The sequence below is a fragment of the Meriones unguiculatus genome, assembly GCF_030254825.1.
Source record: "Meriones unguiculatus strain TT.TT164.6M chromosome Y unlocalized genomic scaffold, Bangor_MerUng_6.1 ChrY_unordered_Scaffold_25, whole genome shotgun sequence".
NCBI classification, from domain to species: domain Eukaryota; kingdom Metazoa; phylum Chordata; class Mammalia; order Rodentia; family Muridae; genus Meriones; species Meriones unguiculatus.
The window spans coordinates 23,861,376-23,869,294 of NW_026843710.1; the positions used below are offsets into that span (position 1 = coordinate 23,861,376).

Genomic DNA, 7,919 nt, shown 5'->3' on the forward strand with positions numbered 1-7,919 from the left:
CAGTCCTGAAGAGCTCAATAATTCATCAACTTGTTCACAGATTTTCTTATGTATTTATTTACTGTGATTTGGTCACTTTATTTCCCCACTCCTGCCCCCTCCATCTTCTCCTTCAAGACCCACCCACCCTCCTTCCTCTATACCTATGCAGTTTTTCTAGTTTCTGATAGGCGATGTCCCCCATACCTTTCTATCTGACCCTAGCTTATCAGGTCTCATCAAGGCTGGCTCATCATCTTCTTCTGCTAATGATTCTCATGACATTGTTCTTGAGTCCTCAATTTCCTCTACTTATGACACTCTTCCTGCCTCCTCTATTGCAGGCTTAAAAGAGAACTGAGGGAAGGTAGAATATAATAGGGAAATCCCTTTTAGAGCAAGGTGTTTTAAGGTCTCTCTCTGCATAATATCAGACTGTGGGTCTCTGTATGGAATCCCCTTTGATTCAGAAGAAAGCATCAGTTTGTATCCAAGAACCTGGCACTGATCTATTGGTTGAGGACAGCGAGCATCATATTTTAACAACAAATGCCTGGGTTGCTTGAAAATTGCCATAGGATGCCATGGACCAATAACTCAATTAACTGCCATCCAATCCCCCTAGCAGAAGAGTGGTTTGGTCACAATAGATGGCCTACTGGAACTTAATCTCCCACTTTAGGAGACCTCCTAATAATTGAATACATACCAATTTGTCTTTCTGCTTTTTAGTTACTTCACCCAGAATGATTGTGCCTAGTTCCATCCATTTACCTGAAAATATCTTGTTATCATTTCCTTAGCTGAAAAATACTCTATTATGGATGTATTCCATGTTTTCCTCGAAGGAGATTGTCAGTCCTGCACTTTAGTCTTTGGAAGTTGCTGGGACTTTAATCATTGTATTGAATGACAAACTTTCAGGATAACAATGTTCTTTCAGCCTAGAAATATCTCCATCTTCTTCTAACTCCTGTGGTTTGAATTGCAGTGTTTCCTGGACAATCAATTTAATATAAAGTTTACAGTGAGGAAACATCTGGTTAGTGTTAGGACATATGGACTTGTTAGAAAAAATAATTCCTTTTGTTTACTTAAGTTTTTTTCAGCCCTTTTATCTTTTATATACAGGAGCACTTCTGATTTTTTTGAGTTAATTTTGTATCAGCCACTTTGCTGAAGGTACTTATCAGCTGTTGGAGTTCCCTAGTAGAATTTTTGGGGTTATTCATGTATATTATCCTATCATCTGTAAATAGTGATAGTTTGAATTCTTCCTGTCTGATTTGTATCCCCTTGATCTCCATCAATTGTCTTATTGCTCTAGCAATGACTTCCAGAAACTATGTTGAAGAGATATGGAGAGAGTTGGCAGCCTTGCCTTGTCTTTGATTTCAGAGGGATTGCTTTAAGTTTCTCTCTGTTTAGTTTGATATTGGCTATAGGCATGCTGTATATTGCCTTTACTATGTTTACATATGTGCCTTGTATCTCTGATCTTGTTCTGACCAGCTCAGGAACCCCCAAAGACCAGGAATAAAGAGACTCTGCTGTAAATACATGAGGATTTTTTATTGTAAATTACAAGCTACAGCTTGGGCCCACACCCTCCCTCCACTACCAAAATGGTGAGAGCTGAGTGCCCCGTGCTCGTGCTCCGGTTACTTGGTAGATTCTAGTCCCTCTCAGCATGCCCAAGGCAAGGGCAATTTCTGCTTGGCAAACATCTATTGGTCAAAATTGTACATTTTAAATTGTCTGGCTATAGGAAGGTCCCCAGACCATTAATGATCTGGTGTTCCTCCCTATGTGGATGAGCCAGCTTCCTTACACTTGTATCTCTAGTGAGTGGGGAAAGAATTCATTAAGGTAGTTCTTTCCTTCAGGGAATTACTGGACTTCTCCACCCAGCTAGCCTTAAGTTCAGGCCTTAAACTTTAATAATAACTGCTTATTTTTAATCTTTTGGTCTCTCAATCTCTACAATACTTTAAGCATGAATGGATGTTGCATTTTGTCAAATGGTTTTTCAACATATAAGGAGATCATCATGTGTTTTTTTCTTTCATTTTTTTTAATATGGTGGATCACACTGATGGATTTCCATATATTGAAGCATCCCTGCATCCCTGGGATGAAGCCCACTTGGTCATAGTGGAAGATATCTTTGATGTGTACTTGTACATTGTCAAAAACATAAAGTACCATGGTAGGACCATAACAAAGCATGTCAAAAATATTATGAAAAAAAATCAAGTCTCTGAAGAAAGAATATGAAGAAGATATCAGAAATTGGAAAGATCTTCCATGCTCATGACTTGGCAGGGTTGTAAAAATGACTTGTAAAAATGGCCATTCTAACTAAAGGAAACTACAGATTCAATAGAGGTCCCATCAAATTACCAACACAAATATTTACAGATTTTGCAGGAAAAATTCTCAACTTCATATGAAAAAACAAGAAACCCAGAATTGCTAAAACAATCCTTTACAAGAAAAGATGTTCTGGACATATCGCCATTCCTGATCTTATGCTGTATTATGAAGAACAGTCATAAAAATTGCATGGTACAGAATGAAAACAGAATGTTGGATCAATGGAAACAAATAGAAAACCCAGAAATAAAATCACACACTTATGGACAATAGAGTTTTGACAAAGATTCCAAAACCATACAATGGAAAAAAGATAGCATCTTCAACAAATGGTGCTCATCTAACTGGATGCCTACATGTACAAAAATGCAATCTAGTCCTTTCTCAGACAACTAGGAACAGTGATTCCTCCAGGCCCCTAGGCATATATCCAAAAGAGGCTTAAGTACACAATAAGAACATTTGCACAACCATGTTTGTAGCAGCTTTATTTGTAAAATCCAGAAACTGAAAATCACCCAGATGATCCCTGCCCAATTAAAAAATGACACAGAAATTGTAATCCATCTACAAAATAGAATAACATTCAGCTTTTTTTTTTTTTTCAAAGACATGCCTTGGTCAGGGACCATTTTCACAGTAAGAAGTTCACTGACTGAGGACACACTTTTGCATTTAACAAATAATATTGAAACCTGTGATAATGGGAAAGTCATGTGACTTTATTAATGACCACTTGAAATATGTGACCCTTTTGCTGAACAAACAGTCTTGGACACAGGAACTGACATGTCTGTGTTGTGTGCTTTCAGCTTCCCAGATTGAAGCATGTAGGACTGCTCAGCCTTTCTCTGAAGCACACTGTCTATTTAGTCTTTTTAATAAATGGCTCCTGAAACTCCTACTGGCTTTCACCTCTTGCATGACATCATTCTCCCTCTCTGCCAATCAGAACCTAAGAGAATCTTGAGGTTTCCACGGACATGAGTAAACAAACTGTCCTCAGTGTCCAGTATCTCAGATCCTTGGCACATGTTTATCTTCTTTTGAAACCCAACAAGCCTTTATCTCATCCATTTATCCAGACCCACACCTTTACTCCTGTTTACCTCTGTGTCAATGTCAGGTAGGAAATGAAACTTTAATGTTTATTTATTTAAACAGCTTCCTTAGTATACAAGCTTCAAAGTGATGTGTGATTAAGGGGAATGTAATGAAATACAAGGTGGTTTTCTACTGTGGCCTGGATCTGAAATTTCCTAGGTAGTGACTTTGAATTGATGAATTACTCGTATAATTACTAAACGTACCTTCACATTTTTATTGATATAGAGGCTGTCAGGGTCTAGGGTTCCCTGGGATATTGAGGCTTTAAGAGCAGGGAAAAGAGAAGGAAAACAGACAATTCCTGGGACTGTTTTGGCAGTAACAGAGAATGATCAGGGTATGTAAAAGGAGAACTCTGGAGCAATAAACCATTTGATGGCTGGTGATGTTCCACACTAGTGTTGCCACCGTCTATGAACCGGGTTGCCTTTTGCTCTCCTAGCTGGATCAGCAGCTGTGTCCTACTCAATGGTCAGGGAGAAACCCTCTTGTTTCTGGGGTTTACAATCAAAACTGGGCATTCAGGATAGAGAAATATGTCCATGTCATATGCCTAGGATACAAGAACAGCTGTTTCCTGCTCTTTTCTTCCAGACAAAAATTTCAAAATGTAGTGTTAATTCCTGGACTGCTAATTCAGAGGTCCCACCTGAGTCATAAGGTCTGTAGTAGCTGGGTAATCACTAGTTCGTGGCTAATATTCTTTCTTACATAATGAGCTTTCAAAAGTATATCTTAAAAAGTCAAACTTTACCCTTCATTAGCAAAATCTTTTCTCCATGTTAAGGATCATTGTAAAAGTTGTCAACATATGATTTTTATTGATTATGTGGGAATTTCATATAACATATCTTACACTTGTTTTCCATTGCTCCCAGGTTTAAATTCCTACCATGTGTCACACTAATTATTTTTTAAAATACACAAATTCAAGTGTGTGTTGTACATATACAAATTCATCCTTGCTTCACCCTGATAACACTCTGAAGAGGAAGCCCTCAGTCCTGAAGATCTCTATACTACATCACCTTAATCACAGTTTCTGTTATGTATTTATTCAGTATGATTTGTTCACATTGTATCCCCTCCACTACCCTCTCTGTCTTCTCCTTCCTGTACCACCTACCCTCCCTCTTCTACCTCTAGACCCTTTCTCTACTTCCCTGATAGGTGAGGTCCTCCTCACCCTTTTAACTGAACTTAGCTTATCATGTCTCATCAAGGCTGGCTGCATATCTTCCTCTGTGGGTTGATTCTCAGTGCATTGATCTCCTGTCCTCAATTCCCTCTAATTATGACACTATTCCTGCCTCCTCTCCTGCAGGTTTCCCAGAGTTCTGAGGTGAGGAAGAATTTTATAGGGAAATGCCATTTAGACCTGGGTGTTTAAAGTCTACCTGTCTCCATAATATTGGACTGTAAGTCTCTGTATGCATTTTAGTTACTTCACCCCAAATGATTATTTCTGGTTCCAAAAATAGCTGAATAATACTCTAACAGAAAAATTCCACATTTTCCCCAAAGGAGAGTATCAGTCCTGTGCTTTAGAATATGGAATTTGCTGGAGAAAGCAGGGAACAAGGTAGGAACCTGTAACAGTGGGCCTCTGAAAAGCTCTGCCCTAAAGCCTATCAAAGCAGATGCCAAGAATCATGGCCAACTCTTGGGAAGAGTGCATGGAATCTAATGAAAGAAGGAGGAAATAGTAAGATCTGGAGAGGACAGGAACTCCACAAGAAGAGCAACAGAACCAAAAAAAAAAATTCTGAGCATAGGGTTCACTCCTGAGGACCATGCTCCAACTAAGTGCCATGCATGGAAATAACATAGAACCTCTGCACAGATGTAGCCCATGGCATTTTTGTGTCCTAGGGGTTTCCATAGTCATGAGAACAGGGTGTGCTTTGAGGTTGATATGCCAAAGAAAGTTACCAGAGAGCATGACATCTCTGTTACTAGGTATCTGTCGCTTTATGTCTTTGTTTCTGTTGGTCTCTGTCTCTTTAGCTCTCTGTGTCTATATCAGTCTTCCTAGCTCTTCCTGCTTCTGTGGTTCTTCATGAACATCTCTCAGTTTTCTTAAAGGACTACAGCAAGATGAGTGCTTGCTGATGAGACATCATGGATGATCTCTTTACAAATATAAGTAATATCCAAATTAAATGCTTTTTCTTCAATGATTTGCCCTAGGGAACATTTTCTCAGAAAATACTTAACTGAAGTAGGGACATATCCTATCTGTGCATTTAAAAAATAATAATGGAATCTGTGAAAATGTGAAACTCAAGTCAAGGACCTGTGACTTAATTAATGACCACTTGAAATAAGTATATTGTGCTCTCTTCAACATCCCATATACTAAAATTCGAACTGTACTGAGAAGCTCATGGCCCCTGTGTAAGTATGATATGCATATTCGTGAAGCATCCCATATTTTTTTGGAGAAATTAAAAAAAAAAACACAGAGGAAATTGTGAAGTGAAAGAACTTAGGAAAGAAAATAGGAACTACAGAGCTAAGCATAACTAATAGACTACAAGAGATGGAAGCAAGAACCTCACGTGTCGATGATACAATGAAAGAAATCATTGTATATGTCAAAGAAAATGTTAAATCTAAAAAAATTCCTGACACAGACCATTCAACAAATGCAAAACAACATAAGAAGACAAAACCTAAGAATAATAGGAATAGAGGAAAAATAATTTAACCTCCTCCAAGGGCCAGAAAATTTTTTCAACAAAATTTCCCCAACTTAAAGGAGAGGCAAATAAGAATACAAGAGGTCTACAGAACACCCAATAAATTAGTTCAGTAAACAAAAAACTTTCTGTAACATAATAATCAAAACAGTAAATATACAGAACAAAGAAAAAATACTAAAAGCTGCAAGGGAGAAAGCCCAAGTAACATATAATGGCAAACTCATCAAAATCCGATCTGATTTCTCAACAGCATCTATGAAAACCAGAAGGACCTGGACGAACATCATGCAGGCCCTAATGTCAGCCCAGGCTATTATAACCAGCAAAATTCTCAGTCCTCATAGACAGAGAAAACAAGATATTCAATGACAAAAACAAATTTCAACAATACCTACACACAAATCCAGCGTTATAGAAGACACTAGAAGGAAAAATACAACCCATGAAAACTAGAAACTTTCAAAAAAAACACAGAACATAATTAACCTCACTACAGTAAAATGAAAAGCAACCAAGCACACAAACTTGCTACCACAGCCAACATAAAACTCAAAGGATCAAAGAGCCACTGGTCATTAATCTCTCTCAAAATCAATGGACTCAATATTCTAATAAAAAGACACAGACTGACAGAATGGATGCATAAACAAAACCTAGCAATCTGTTACATAGAGAAGCACAACTAAGTCATAAAGATAAATATTACCTGCGTGTAAAGAGCTGGAGGATGGCTTTCCAAGCAATTGGACCCAAGAAGTAAGAAGGAGTAGCCATTCTAATGACTGATAAAATAAACTTTTAACCAAAATTAATAAAAAGAGATGGGGAAGGACACTTCATACTCATCAAGAGAAAATTATACCAAGAGACTTCACAATCCTGAACATCTGTGCCCCAAATGAAAGGGCACCCACATTTGTAAAAGAAACATTGATAAAACTTTATCCACATAAAAATGGCCATTAAACCAAAAGCAATCTACAGATTCAATGCAATGCCCATCAAATTACCAACACAATTCTTTACAGACCTGGAAAGAAAAATTCTCAACTTCATATGGAATAAAAAGAAACCCAGAATTGCTAAAACAATCCTCTACAATAAAAGATCTTCTGGAGGTATCTCCATCCATGATCTTAAGCTGTACTATAGAGCAACAGTTTTAAAAACTGCATGGTACTGGCATAGAAACAGAATGGTGGATCAATGGAACCGAACAGAGGACCCAGAAATAAACCCACACACTTATGGACACCTGATCTTTGACAAAGATGCCAAAACCATACAATGGAAAAAAGATAGCATCTTCAACAAATGTTGCTGGTCCAGCTGGATGTCTACATGTAGAAAAATGAAAATAGATCGATACTTATCACCCTGCACAAAACTGAAGTCCAAGTGGATCAAAAACCTCAACATAAAACCAGACATATTAAATTGGCTAGAAAAAAAGTGGGGAATACTCTAGAACACATTGGCACAGGAGACAACTTCCTAAAGAGAACACCAATAGCACAGGCTCTAAGAGCAACAATCAATAAATGGGACCTCATGAAACTGAAGAGCTTCTGCAAAGCAAAGGACACCGTCATCAAAACAAAGCGACCACCTACAGATTGGGAAAGAATCATCACCAGCCCTTTATCTGACAGAGGACTCATATCCAGTATATATAAAGAACTAAAGAAGCTGAAAAGCAGCAAACCAAGTAATCCACTTAAAAAATGGGGAACAGAGCTAAACAGAGAATTC

The 7,919-nt window shown here is 37.9% G+C and overlaps 1 non-coding gene across 1 annotated transcript; it reads left to right on the forward strand.

Annotated features, from left to right (window-relative positions):
- Positions 1-5,796: 5,796 nt before the first annotated feature.
- LOC132651802 (U6 spliceosomal RNA) lies at positions 5,797-5,900 on the forward strand. The gene has a single exon (XR_009589366.1). It is a non-coding gene; the product is annotated as a U6 spliceosomal RNA (small nuclear RNA).
- The last annotated feature ends 2,019 nt before the right edge of the window (positions 5,901-7,919 follow it).